This window comes from Thalia democratica, chromosome 6 (assembly GCF_965202585.1).
Source record: "Thalia democratica chromosome 6, ktThaDemo2.hap1.1, whole genome shotgun sequence".
NCBI classification, from domain to species: domain Eukaryota; kingdom Metazoa; phylum Chordata; class Thaliacea; order Salpida; family Salpidae; genus Thalia; species Thalia democratica.
The window spans coordinates 15,933,831-15,950,249 of NC_139170.1; positions in this window are offsets into that span (position 1 = coordinate 15,933,831).

Consider the following 16,419-nt stretch of genomic DNA (forward strand, 5'->3'; position numbering starts at 1 on the left):
GTAATTTTTGGATTTTTAGCCTTTGTAAAACCAGAATAATGTTTATACACAACATATTTTTGTTTAGTTTTACTAATAAAACTATAACGTTTACATATATTTATAACCAAAAAGTGTATACTTACAAAATCAAGTATTTTTAACAAAATTCTAAGCTCTTAGTTAAAGAAAATATCTTATGAATTAAAATTGCAACTTAAAATAATAAAATTAAAAACAAAACTTTTTAGACTTAAAAAATACAAAAAATATATTAATGCTTAAACTAAAAAAGACAAACATAAAGTTTTATTTTATTTTCATTTAAATCTTATTACTTCTACATTTACACAAAGTATATAAACTAACTAGTTATTAAAAATTTCAAATTAAAAATTTTCTTTTAGCTTACTTTCTCCTACTTTTAGTATTTTAATTAAAACAATAAGCTCTAATAAACTCCTTTTATAATATTTATATTTTATATTTAAAACATACAATCAATGATTAAAATCTTATGTGTATTAAAAAATACAACTAAAAAACAATCAGAAAAAAATCAAACACAAGTTATGTTTATTCTAATAATTTAATTACTTCCTTTTATTATATAGGTTTATTTCTATATACTAATCAAGAATTTTTATACTATTTTTTTAAAAGTCTTTCATGTTATTTCTTAAAATGTTTTTGAAAACTTTATAGCTTAAGTAAAATTTATGTTTGATTAAAAAAATTAAATTTCTTTAAATTAACTTTAGTTTTAAAATTTTTAATATAAGTTTTTGTCTAGTAAAAATATTTAAACCGATGTCTTTCATTGGTTTACTTAAGTACTACAAAAAAAGTTGTTGTTTACAAAACTATTTTTTTTGTTTAAGCTAAAAAAGTTATTTAGTTATATAGTTATTTATATCTTCAAAACTTTAGAAAATACTCTTACAAACAAACAAAAACTATGTTATTAATTTTTAAACGTTTTACTTTTTCAGTTATTTAATTTTTATGTTTAGTACAGTATAAATTAAGTATAAGTTACAAGAATAATAAGTAAAATTAACTACCGTATAATATAACAATACCAAATAACTATAGATAATCATTATGAATGTATTCAATACAGCTTTTTCTAGAACGTTTTATGAAATGCTTATATGTCTACATACGAACAAACTAAAATAAGTTTAAAATTTTAGTGTCTTGTTTTACTTTAATCTAAGAACTTAAATATTTAACCGTAACTTAAAACAATTTTTTTAGCATAGTTTAACTAACAGTTAATAAAAATATACAATTTAAACTATTAAGATGTGAAGTAATATTTTTTTCAATTCAAACTCCAATTAAGATAGAAGTCTATTTTTAAAAAGAAACCCAATCCATACATCAACATGCTAATATACCAAATGCTATACCGATATACGAAAGACTTTTTCAATGAAGTAGCTTTTTGATACAACTTAATCTTAGTATAGAAATTATTTAGTTTTAAACAACTTATCGATTAAAAAAATAGTTAACCTAATAAATAGTCTTGTTATTTATGTATATGAACAATTTAGTTTTTATTATTCAAACTAAACTTTATCTTTTCAGTGTAACAAATGTTATTTCAGTCATCGTTCTTCATTTAACAATTTCTTCAAATATTAACTAAAGTTAACTTTTACGAAATCAAAGCAATAAATAGTTCTAGATTTATTATTTTATTTAATAACAGTTTTTGTTACTAACTAAAACATAACTACTAACATATCATGTTTAAAAGTACGTTACAGCTAGAGAATGGATCACGTTCAAAATCCACCCGCGTTCAAAATCATTCCGATCAAAATCCACCGAGTCAAATTCGAGAACCGCTTACCGATCGAGGGTAAGCGTAAGGGGAAACAGTGATAGGGAAAAGTAAATAAAAAATATATTAAAATAATGCTTAAAATATATAAAATAAATTAATAAATAAATATAAAAAAATCGGGTGGATTTTGAACGCGGGTGGATTTTGATAGTATATCTAGAGAAAACTTGAAACTAACAATAACCTAATACTATCGGTTATTATAGCTTAATTTTTTTCAAAATGTCAAATATGAAATTATGCTCAGTTATATTAACACATGTTTTATATCTACAGTGAATATAAACCAATTAGGGCTGAAAACTTTTTATAAATCATTCTGTACTGTGTATTGTGTTAAAACTTCCTTTTTATAAGCTATCTTAAGTTTCCTTTAGAAATAACTAATGAGCCTAATAGGGCTAATTGTTTTTATAACAATTAAATTTAATATTTTAAAGTACACAACTTATTTTAAGAAATTTACTATATTTTTTTATGAGTAACAATAACTGATCAACAATAAATAAGAATATATACACTTATTTTTCCTGGATAACTTATGTTTTTAATTTTGATTGATAATTTTTGATTATTTTCATATAAAAAAGTTTATACCTTAACATTTATTTATCGTAATCTAATGTTAGGAAAAATATAAAAAAAAGTCAGAATTAAAATTTATAACTTTAAAATCATAAAATATGCAAATATATTTTTTTCTAGTAATAGTTCGATAGCTAACAATTGTATCAATTTTTTTAAGTTTTTTAATTAAAAAAAATATTAGGAATACATAGTAAAGAAAGTTTAATAGCAACTCCGAACTAAAACAAAATTTTAATATTTATATTAAATTAAAGTATCAAAAAATTTCAATTTGAAAACTTAAATATTTACTGTTCAACTTTAAATTTATACAGTCTTTATATTAAATAACTAAAAATAAATATAAAGATTAAAAAAGTCGCTAAAATGAAATTAACAAAAGTGATATATAGTTATTTTTATAAAATCTTTAGCTTTATGATTAAAAAAAAGTCTGAAGCAATAACAAAAAAAAAATTTAAGTGAAAAAAAAACTGTTCGTAGTTAATTTAAAAACAAAATATAATAAAACAATAAAAATTAAACTCATCTTTAGTAAACTGTTAAGCATTGAAAATTAATGCACTAAAACCACAAATTGTTGTGCAAAGAAATACATAAACATAAAAGTAAGTAGAGTCAAAAAGGGTTCTTTGTAAAACAAATACAATAGCAAACTATAGTGTATAAGCAACTATATATTTACTTATTTTTAATCGGCGGGCCAGATGTAAAAAAAAGTTCTTGGCGTATTGATGCACTAAATATCATTTAATTCAAAAAAAAAATTATTGTTTAATTTATTTTGACAAACCACTAATTCTATGTAACTTTTTTTTACTTTATTTAGTTTAAGCTTCTAATATCTCGTAAGTTTTACCCAAAACTTTTTTTACTCATGTTTTTAAACCCCGGAGCGTATAATATAAGTTCAAAAATAGATTTGGCGTTTTAGATTCACATGAACTATGACCGTAGTTTTACCTTTTGCAGATTAGATTCAACTTAAACTTTGTAAATTATGGCGGGCCGGTCATTTTTATTCTGAGAACTAAATCAAGCATGCAGGCCGTACGTACCCTACTTCTAATCTAAAGGGTAGTTAAACATTATTAAATATATGAATTATTTTTAATTTAAGTTGTCTGTTTAGTTAAAAAAAACATACCTTAACTTTAGTCGGTTTAAATACTTAGAATTTAAATTAAGTTATAAGCTAAACGTATAGCTGTAAAAGTTATAAATTTAAATAAACTTTTTTGGAAGAAAAACAGATTAACACCAAAATCATCTTTGTATTAAGCAAAAAAATATTCATTTAGTAACATCTAAATGAGAATATCTTAAACAAATACTAAAAAAAAAGTTTTAGTTACAATATATGTTTAGACAATTTCTAGCTCGTGGATATGAAAAGCAACTTTGTTTAAGTAATTTTGTAAAACCTATATTAGTTTAATAAAAATATTAATATTCAAAATGAAACACTATTCAAAATCTTAATTTATTAAAAAAAGGTTTTGATCATGTTACATAGTTTCATCTGATACGTAGTGAGATTTAGATACGTAGATTGGGTATAAGTTTAATGCAAAAACTTTTAAGTAAAAGGTAAGTAAGTTCAAAATGAACGCTAAAAAAAAAAACCAAAAATAGCTATAAATTCTAACTTTACGTAAATTATATATTTTTTAACGTATTCTACGTTAAGAAACAAATATCTTTTAATAAAAAATAACGATACTAACTATATAAAGTTTAAAAACAATAACAGCTAGCAAGATAAAAATACTTGCCTAAAATACTAAAATAACTTTAGTTTTCACACGTTGTAAGTTAGCAAAATTACTTTAACATCTTAGTTTTAATATAATCATAACCCTTTTAGAATTTTGAAAAAAAAACACTTTAAACATACTTTAAACTTTATACTAGAAATATTATTTGTCGTTTTATTTAAATTATGCTTGAAATACTTTATACTTTTTAGAGCAAAGCAAAGCAACATATATAATTAATACCTACAAAAACTTCAGCTAAAATAGTATAAAGAGTTTCAGTTTTTTTATAAATTAGATACAGATATAGTCATTTGTCTAAAACATCAATAATGAAACATGGTGTTTAATAATATTTTTTTTTAAGTTTAAGTACGAAATCTAAAGTTGTTGAAACAAAAGTAAATCTTGTAATATTTTTGTTAAACAGTTCGACTAAGGTTAATCGAACAAAATGTTTCAAAACCGAATTTGATACTTTATTATTTTAAAGTGTTTAATGGTTATGCGTAACATTTTGTTTTTCTGTAAAACAGTTCTTTAAAAAAATTTAATGTTTTTTCATTTACAACTTTAACATTTTTTTTTTTGATGTGAAAACTTTGCAGATTAAAATGTCTTAAAAGTTTCGATAAAACAAGTCTTTTTTGTTATTTACTGACAGTCTAAACTGAATTTTATATTAAATTGTATAATTTTTTATACTAAATTGTTCTTTAAGTTAGTCTAAAATTTAAAAAACAAAAATTTTTGAAATAAACTAGTTGGTGCAAAAATATTAAAAACAACAAAAATTGAGATTACATCACAGTTTTAACAGTTTAAATTATTTTCAATATCGTACATATTAATGATGATATTTTAAACTTTATAGCAACTATACAAGAACAACCTATGTCTAAAGACTTTTTTTTATACCTTAAAGGGCTAAAAAATATTTCTTTGATTTTCTCTTCATATAGTTAGTATAACTTAAAAGTAAGTATTAAGATTTCAAGATTATTTTCTGAATATGACTTTTTTTTATATTTTAAAGCTATAAACAGTTATTTTTTCTAAACATATATATATATACATATATATAGTAAACAATAATATATAAATATGGTACAGTTTACTATAATAGAGTCCAATAAAAGTCTATTTAGTTCATTTTTAGCCTAAAAAACTATATAAGACATTGTTTGAACTTTGAATTGTTTGAAAATAATTTTTTAACAACTTATTTTGGTAGTAGTCATAACTAAAAAATACTGATTACTAAGAATTTCTAAAATTATAGTCTTTTTTAAACAATGTACTAAAATAGTTCTGATAAAGATTTACATATTTAATTTTAATAACTATTATTAGCCAAACGAATTACTCTACCTTATCAGTAAAAATCATAATTCATAAAATCTAAAATTTTGTTTTTACTAAACATAAAAACCTTACTAAACCACGCTTACGACTTAGCTAGAATAAAAAAAATCATTCGAATATCTTTGTCAACTACTTATCAACAAAAACGTTCTTTAACTATCAACTTATTTTTAAAAAATTAGTTAGAGTTTTTTAGGTTTAGTTTGTTTATAATCAGACCTTATTAAAAATGAGAGTTAAATAATCAAAAGCGCTATAAACTTTTAGGTGCTAAACCAGTTTTTAAAATTTTTAAATAAAAATCCCACGATTAGTTTTTATAAATAAGTTAAACATTTTTGTGCAAGGTCTTGAAAACAGAGCTTTCAAAAAAAGTAACTCATTAAAATAAATACTTGCGAACTAATATATTTCAAAAAATAAATTTAAAGGTTTCACAATACACAGCATTTGTTTGTTACCATGCATAATTCTAAAATTATTCTTTTAAAAGTTATTTATTTGTAAAGTATTATGCTTAAATGAAAATAAAACTTCTTTTTTTTATATATATTCATGAAATTTTTGGTAATTTTCACTATTTGTCTTGTTTAAATATTAAACTAAAACGGAATTAATATAAACGATAAACAAATACAATATTGTTGTTAAATAACCAATGAATAAAACAAATTAGCATTACTGATTTTACTGCTTAAAAGTATAAACTAAAATTAGTAATAAAGACAAAGCTGTTATTTCTAAAATCATTTATAATAGAGTTAATATTTATCGAAATAAATTTTTAAATAATATTTATAGCAAAATTAGAAAAACAAAAACGTTAATAACTGAATTTCTTGGTTTTAAATTAACTGAAATGTTTTTTATTTAATAAAAGCAGAACAGAATTGTTACCGGCTTCTTTACTGTACTTTGATAAAAACAATCTATACTAACAAAGGAACAAATTCGTCAAAAAAACATAAAGTTTATAAAAATGCTTTCTCACTGGACAAAAAGAAATTTAAACTAGAAAAATTTAAGTATTTTTAATTTATAGTTAATGTTCAATACAGAAATAAAATCATTAATATTAAACTTTAAATTTTTCACTGATTATATCTTTTATTAATAAAACAGATCACAAAACAGTTAAATAAAAAAAGGTTAATTATTAAACATTAAACCTTTAAAACCTTTAAGAGAATTTGTAATTAGAAAAAAACTTTTTGGAATATAATATAAAATGTTCTCAAAGCAATTATCAAAAAGTGTTAAAATAATTAAGCTTAAGTTATTTTATTGCTATTTAGTAACCGTATTTAAAACAAACTAAAGTAAGCTTATTTTAAAAACATCATTCTGTAAGCATAAACACTATTTTGTAATAGAATGGGATTATTTTTAACTAAAAACTTTCATTCTAAAAGTAATAGTTACTTAAACTTAACTAGAAATGCGTTAAGTAATTTGGATATAGTGAAAAAAAGTAAGAAAGCACTTTAGAAGTTTTTTTACAGAGGTATACCACATATTAGCTGTAAATTTTACTGTTTCAAATAAATGTATACACATGTTATATTTTCACTTTTGTTTTAAGCAATAAACTTTTTTTGTTATTTTTTTTTTGGTTTATTTCGTTATGTGTCTTTCTGTTTAAGTGGCCTGGGTTTTTATGCTTAGGTCCATCATATGGACAATAAACTTACAATTATAATAAATAATACTGCAACTAAATTCACACTTATTCTTGTGTTATATATAATTAAGTAAACATTATAAAAAATTTAAAAGATTTATATTCTATTTAAAAATAAAAACTAGTTTTCCTAAAAATATAGATATACATTAATAATAGAGTTTTAAAATATTTATGTGTTAAAAACGTATTTTTTGTTGAAATAGTTGTTCAAGTACTAAAAATAAACTTCTATACAAGTCAACACGCTGCGAAATTCGAATGGTGAGCTCATGAGAGAAAAAACATTTTTTTCTCCTTTTACGAATTTTTCTTCGAATTCTACGGTATATAAGCGTCTGGTATTCTACATTTGCACTTATTTCTTTTACCTTGGATTAGATACACAGAGATAACTTTTAGGTGTTTTGTTTGGCTTCGCAGAAGGCTTAGCTCTGAAATGTTAATGCAGAAACGTAACATTACAATTTTCTGTTACAACTAAACTTCACCATTTTTGAGATACCTAACTTAATACCTAGTTGTCGTAATTAGCTTTTTCTAAGCTTTTACTTTGCTAAAAAGATTAAAAATTAAAGAAATAAGATTTATACAACTAAACTGTGTTTTTTCAATTTAAAAATCATTATTTTTGAGTGATAATGAATATTTCGGCTGAAACACTATCAAAAAGTTTTTTTTATAAATTTTGTAGTTAACAGTTTCTTTAAAGTTATTTCAAAATAGTTTATGGATGTCTATCAGTAATTTATAGGAATGAATTGTTATTTAAGGTGAAGAAACTTATTAAAGCTAAGTAAAGTATAAATAATATAGCACATTTGTAATAAGAAATCACATTATGATGTTTTTAAATGATTGTACATATGAGTAGTAAAACTGTTTTAGTTTATGTAGACTAGTTATGCTGAAAAAATGATTAATAAAATGTGATTTGTTTTCTTAAGAAAAGGTTACGGTATCAATTTATTTTCACAAACTGAAAATGTTTCGTTTATATTTTTCAATAGCATTTGGTTCTATTTTTAAAAAAATTAGAGAAAAATTTAAACAACATTATGATGTACTCTGAAGATTTTCAGCAATAGTTACTATTCATTTAAAACTTAGATTTTGTTAGTTCTTTAAGACTACAGATAGTGAGAAAGGAATTATTTTTGGTTTGTTTATAAATTAGAAACATTTAAACAAAAAACAAAGCTGTAAAGTATTACATCAATAAAATATGCAATATAGATTTTATGACTTGAAAACGTTTTATGTAAAATTAACAAAACATGAATAATGTTCAGTTCTTTATTTCAAAAGTTCTATTTTTATTCAAATACAAAATTTGTTTAGTACCGGCTTTAGCTTGATAAAAACAAAAATGTTTTTTGATAAATTTTTAGTCTAAATACTATTCTTTGATAGTTTATTACTAAAAACGCATATTAATCGAAAACGATTTATAATATATATATTTATTTGTTTAGATTAATGTTTATAATTAAAGGACTAAAACTTACAAAAAATTTATATTTATAGAAAACATGTTTTGTAATAAAACTACTGTAATGTAAATTGGTTTAATAGTGTCGCTTATTATCTTAAAATTAATCATTTATATAAAAAATTTAAGACTTTTTTCTTTTTAATTTTTACCATAGAATTGAAAAATAATTTTGTGCTGTAAAAAAGTATACTAAACTCTAGAAATATAATTTCTTAGAATTGAAAGTTAGATGGTATTTATTTCTAACTTTATTGTTATTTAATGTTTTAATATCATTGCCTTGTTTTTGTTTGTAAAAATAAGTGTTTTAAGTAGACACTTAAATTAAGTGTAACAACAAACATAGTATACTTAGATCTAATACAAATCAATCCATAATAAAATTTAACGAATTACTATATTTAGTAATTAAAATTGACAATTTAAAATATTCGACATATTCTTAAATCGGGCAAAAAAGGTCACTTTTGTTCATCAATCAAGCTGCCGATTAAACGCTGGTAATGCGCAGGATTTTCTCAATTCCGACATTTTCTATGTTTTGAAACACCTGTTTTCTGTGTTGTTTTTATAGAAGTATTGCGAGTCACACATCTTGAACTAAATTGTGTCAAAGCTTAAACTTTAGACTTGAACTTAGCGTATTTTTAGTCAAAATGGAATGACGTTTACGTCAGAAATTAAAAAATATATACACAGTTCATCGAATTTAACCATATGTAATGGCGTTTTCTCATTTAAAGCATGCAGTTATGTTTTCAGCTGGTATAAAGTCCGCATGTAAGGCTAGAGAGCGTCACGCAAATCAAATTTTTGTCGAATTATTCGAATATCCGAGCAATACACAGCGGCTTGTTGCACAATTGCGGCATTATTTTGAACTTTGCGGTGAAACGTACATAGGAATACAATGCAATTGCTTCTGGTTACAACTGAACCTCCGCAATATCATACATAAACATGACATTTATAAATTAAACAGTGTATTTTAACAATTAATCAATTCTTTTATAATATATAGGTTTTATGTATTTAATACATCTTGATTTTATAGTTTCTATACCAATGATTCTAAAACAGTCTTAAAAATACACAAAGCTATTAATAAAAGTAAAAGTTTTTAGACACAGTGTTATTAAAAATATATATTTTAGCAAATCAATCTTGTATAAACACTTTTTCAATTAGTATTAAAAACAACATTATACATTTTAGAAAGTTAAAGTTACAGATCTAAAAAAAGAAAACACATGTTTAAAGTTTGAAAAGGAAATTTTATTTAGTCTTATAATAAAATTAAAAAGAATTTTATTTGATGCTAATGAGCAAAATTTAAGACTCGTACAATTGTATTTTTTCATGTTTGATTCAAAATTTTTTTTTTTCTGTGATAAGTTATTTTCAAGTTTAAAAAACTTAATTTTTATTTTTGAAACGGTTTAAAACTTTTAAACGAGTATTTTCCTTTGTTGCTTTATTAATGATTTTTAATTAAAAACAAGTCAGCAGATTTGTTTTTTCTGATAATTTTATTAAACATAGTAACTGCAGTGTCGCTGTTTTAAATATAGAAAACATAATTTATGATCTTAAAACTTAAGTCAAAAACTGAAAAGAAAAATTATCACTAGAAAAAAAAATTAAGATAGTTTCGTTTAAAAAACAACAAAGAAGTTTCACAATATATTACATCTAAAACAAAAAAATAATAATTTAACTTTATTATAATTTATAATTTTGCAAATCTAAATATTTTAATATATGTAATTTTTGCAACTTTTGTTATACAAACTAAATTGGTTAAGTAACAAACCAAAATTTTAAAGTGGTTCTGCATATTTTAGTTGTAGCAAAATTTCGTAAATAAGAATTTAAACCTGTACGTAATTTTATTTTAAGCCCAACCTAAGTGACCTTAAAATTTATTACACTAGCTACTATTATTCTGCGTTTTTACTTAACTAACTTAACAAAATTCAATATTTGTTGTTTTCCACTAAAACTTGGTTAGTATTCAGCTGTACTATTTATAACAAGAATATTACTATGCAAAATTAAGTAGCTTTGAAATAATTTTAGGTCTATAAAATAAAAAAAAATACATAATTAAAAAAAAACGTTAGTTTTTTATTACTTTTCTAAAAGTTTTGGCTAAAATTAAGTACAAAAGTATTGCTAAAACTATGTTAAAAATCAAAGTTGTTTTATGTTATTACTAGTCTTAAAATAAACTCATAAATCGCTCATTGCTTTTAAAGTATTTAAGTTTTACTGCATAAAACAAAAAAATTCAAGTTTGAAAAACTTAAAATTAAGTGTTAATAAAAACATAAATTACAAAAACAATTGATGACAATAAAAATTTTGAAGCTGGCGCAATATATGACGCATTCTATAAATAGCAGTCAAAATAAACAATGCTATTTTCGAGGCAAAAGATATGTGTAAGGGTAATATACGGCGCTCATTAAGAGAAAATGTCGCATTACAAAAATAGCCGACAAAGAGAGAAATTTAAATCTGCGGAGAAACGTGCTTTGTGATCATTCTAGTGGAACGAAGAAGTCGGAATTCTCCATATAAAAAATTCCTGACGCTTGTAATGAGAAAGAAGAAATAAAAATTTAAAAAAGAGCATAAAATTGTTTTTAGAGGTATTTTGTAGACATATCATTAAAGTGAAGTTCAGGTTCGAAATGTACAAAGTTTCAAAAAGTCTGATAATTGTTTGTCACATAGCTTTTTAAGCAAGGTCTACTCTAGTTTGTTAAACTAAGTTACGATAGTGGTTAAAATTTAGAGTACCGTTTTAAACAGTTGTTTTTTAACAAAATAAACATCTATTTTTTGTCTACACACGAAAAACCTACCTAAAAACAAGTTTTGAGTGATGTAATAACATTTTCTTGATAAACTTTTAAGTATAACTAGTACTGTTGAAAAATTTACCAAGGCAAATTTTGTATTTATAAAAATAGTTAAACTATAAACAAAAAAAAAACAAAAAAAAACAATCAACATTAATTGATGAAAGCTTGTTACATGTAGTAGCTAAAGTTACTAAAAATAATTTATTTAAGTATTAATATTCCAACTATAAAAGTAAATTTTTACTTTATAATCGTTTGATCTAAAGACTTATTATTTATCAAAAAATAAAAATTTATTTCAATTTTTTGATTTTTAAAGTAATTTTAAAATATATTTATATAATTTTATCGAAAAAATATAGTCAAAAAAGAGTATTGAATAATAAACAATTGTAGTGTGATTATCTCTATAAAACATTTTTTGAGAGGTTCGAGTTATGGTTAAGAAAAATGCGCAGCCAGCAGCTAAACATATAAAATTTAAGATTTTCAAAGAAATATTACTTTTTAAAAATGTTAATCTATGGAATAACACTTTATGTAATCTTTTTCAAGTAGAAACGAGAAACACACTGATTATAGAAAAAGGCTGTAAAACGGTTTTTTACGCCTCGTAACGTGAGATTTTGACGTCTAGTGGTGTGATATAAAAACGCGCGTTGATTAGCGACTACATAATGCACACGCTCTTGTAAGGTGCGTACCTTTGCGCAGTGCAAAGCTGAAAGTAGCAAGCTGTTTTTAGTTTTCTGAAAGTTAAAGTCTAGATGTACATTTAACTATTATAGCTAATAAAGAGTCAAAGAGATCTAAGTTTTGGAATGTATTATTTATCATATACATATTGTTTTTGTAAATGCACGAGACTTTAATTTTGCACGTGTGCGAAGGTTAAGAAATTTGTTTAGAGGGTTTGTTTTTGTATAAAATATTTTTTAAAGTTGTGAATTTTATATTTTCACTTTACACAAATTCATTTTTTCTTAAATTAGTTGTCTATATAATAGGGTTTACATAATTATTTTAACTTAACTTTTAACAGCTCTTCATCTTAAGATATTTTTAAAACTAAGTTACAAACTCAATACTTAAATAATCTTGTATCCAAAAGACCCTTTTATTCAACAAAATTTTAAACCTTTTCAATACTTAGAAAATGCCTAAAATTTTTACTATATTTTACGTATGTTTCTATAAAAATTGTTTAGTATTGCTATTCAAAAATACTAATGAGATATAAAGTATTTATGTTTAAAAAAAAATAAACGTATGGCGGTTTAAAGATATGTGGTAAAAACTTTTAAGACTTTAAAATTTTCGTTTAGCCATACAGTATCAGAAAAATATTTAATTTTTAACTTCGATCAAATTTATTAAACACATTTAGTTTTACTTTAACAGACAGCTTAATTTAAAATTTTTTAATAACTCTAAAAATTTTATTAATATTAATAGTACAACTACCAATATTTTGTAAAAAATAAATGTATATAATTTTAGATTGTATCTGCTAGTAGTAGTTTTTTGTAGAATCTTCCAAGTTAAACACAAGCTACTACTTAAATGTTGGACATAAACTTAACAACTAGCATTCACAGCAGAAACAGCTACAATTTGGATTCATTATCACCTCCAGATAGCTTCTTTCAAAACAAACTGAGTTTCGGAGACTTTAGCGTGTGGCAGTCATCATGTGAAGAAGAAGGTAGAGACATGAAAAACTATTCTTGTGGTAAGAATCGCGACAATGACTGTCTAAATAATGCTCATGCAAGCATTTCTGTAGCGACAAACAGCGACAGTAACAAAAATACTGGACATAGCTTGCATGAAAAAAATATTGAAACAATCAGTAGCAACTGTTGCGAGTCAGTACTTTATAAAAAAAGTGATAATAGTAGTGAATTATTGCACAACTGCAGTTTCAAAACTGACGAAACGATACTGAATAGCTATAGTTTTGAAGCTGAAACTCGTGATAGTTTTCAGAAATATAGCTTCAACGATAACAGAAAAGAGTTTCCTTGTAACACTTTCCAAAGTCAGAGTTACGAACAAGATAAAGCCAACAAGTGTCATAACAACGGAAAGATACTCAACAGCAACAACTGTCATATCTTCGCTTCAGTTTTGCCACCACAAAATGAGATTTCCTGTCAGCAAGCAGCGAGCAGCTCACTGTGCGTGGGCAGCTCATCTCAACAGGTGGCCTTCTCACAAACAGAAGCTCGCACAGCAAGCAAGAATCAGTCGCGAAAAGACAACGCATACCAGGTTGAAAACCAGCAGCACTTGAACTACAACCGCTTTCCCACCTCGCAAACTGAATCTCTAAATAGCAATCACTGCGTAGGAGCTGGAAAGCAGAACAAGTTTGAAATTTCTCTTCCAACTCTAAACCGCCAAAGCACGTTCAATAAAAGCAGCTCGCTTCAGCTTAGCAACCAGCAAAGTTCAGACTCAAACTGCCCGAGCTACACGACGTTGCAGAAATCGAGTTCGTTCAGCCAAACAGGTCGTTTGAATAACCGCTTCACTCCCGTCTCAGCTTCGAACAAGTTCTACCGAAGCAACAATCCCACCCATTCAAGTTACCAAGGTAACGAAACCCCTGCGAAGAGGTACCTTTCAAAGAAGTTCGATCAGTTGATGGAAAGTGGCCCCTCGGCTCTCAATAAAGAACTCACCATGGCAACAACGATGCAGAACCCTTTCGATGTTCCCTCGTTCCAACAGGGAAGCCTGGGAATTCCCCCAAACAGTGAAGGTCAGTTATAATTCATTAATGAGTTTCATGAGTACTATAAGCTTTTCAAACAAACTTTTTTTTAATGTTACAAAAATTTAATAGTAAGCTTTTGGACTTTTCTTATAAAAATTACAAGATTAAATTACCTGGTTCATAACAGTTTTCTAAGTTAGTTTATTTAGATTTTTAGTGTAAATTAAGTTTAAAGACATCTAAAAGCAAAGGTTTACCAAAAGTAAAAATTATGATTAAAAAAGAAATATGTACAAAATTCATTTAATGAACAATTTTTGTTTGATAGGTTACAAAATTATATGTTTAAGTTGTAAGATAGATACAGTACTACCAACTACGCTTTAAGTTTATACATCTTAATTACAGTATTTTGTTTATTATACAATAAATATAATAAGTTTAGACTAACAACTTAATAAATTACACCAGTATAAGATAAGTTATAGAATTGTTATGTTTGTGTATTAATGCCAGGAAACAAATACAATACTGATATAAGTAATCAAATAAATATAATATATATTTTTAATGGCTTAAGACAATCTAAACTTAATGAGAACGTTTTTTTACTAAAGTTTTTTAAGAAATATAAAAAAAAAAATTTTTTTAAACAGTTTACTTTCTTTGATAAACTTGTTGCAATTCTTCTCTAAATTCTTTTCAGAAAACATTTAAGTTAAACTAGTTTAGTTTTTGTTATAGATAAATTCAAGTAAATTTTCACAGTCAACTATAAACACTAAAAACATAAATTTAAAAATATATTGAACATTAGCACACAACATTCTATTTGTAATACAAATGATAATCAAAAACATTGTCTATAGTCTGTTTAAGATACTTGACTGTGATATCTTCACTTATGATTCTTCCACATTTTTTATAAGACAATATAAGTACGCCGTAATGGACTCTATTGAACGTGCAAATTGTCTTATTGCACAAATCAATCAAAAATTAAAGTCTTCATTAAAGCCAAATGCAGCTAAATCACGTTTTAATTGAATACTGCGGAAGTATCAGATATTCGGCAGCCGGTTGAGCCAAGTATTCAAACCTCTGTTACATAAACTGCTGAAATATCAGCCTCATACAAGACTCTACTAGTTTTTGTATATTTTCTAAATGTCGATCGAGCAAGATGTAAGAGTAACAATTGAAAAGATCATTTTGCAAAAAAAATATAAAATATCATACATTATTAAAAGCTAATTGTGGAAGCGATCCTAGTTTTTAGAAAAAAAATGTTTTTGAATGATACGCTAACGTTCATACAACGTTTCACATAGCTCTGCTCCTTTGTATTGTTATATGAAATGAGCCTGAAACTAAAATCAACATTTCATATACAGTGATACTGTTATAGTGTTGAGGTATCAATTATAGTTTTTATTTTTGTAAAAAATCAGACTTTTATTATGAAAATGTAAAAAAAACAAGTTAATTCGGAAAATACAAGAACAAATTTTTATTTGATTACTTCAAAAAATTAACCTTAATCACTAACGTTTTAACTAAATTAAACAAAGAATTGTATACGTAGTTTTAAAACTTTAAGTATGACTTATGCACGAATAACTATAGCAATTTAAAAATTAAAAACAACTTAATAACCACGTAAATTAGTAAACTTCGCCGTATCAACTGAATTTATCTTAAACAATAAGCTGCAAATTTAAGCTAGCTGAATATTGTATCCATTTTTAAGTTTTCGGCTATAGTATAATCAGCCTGGTAGTGGTTCATTTTCGTGCATAGCTAATAACCTGAATAAGAAACCAAAAATATAGCAGCTTATTATTTTTTTAATTTCACATTGTTGTTTTTTAAAAGTAGTTAAAAATAATATCTAAGTTGTCAAAGTCCATTGCTGAGAACTAAAATAAATTCAAGTATGTTTTTAGTTCAAGTTTTTGTATAAATAATGCATTTCTTTAAGTACATCTAGAAAACCTAAAACATTTTATAATCGACTACTTTTAGTATGCTTAATTTTTAAACACACGTTGTTCACTTATAGACTCGATAATTAAAAAAAAAACACGAAATCTTTATAATAGTT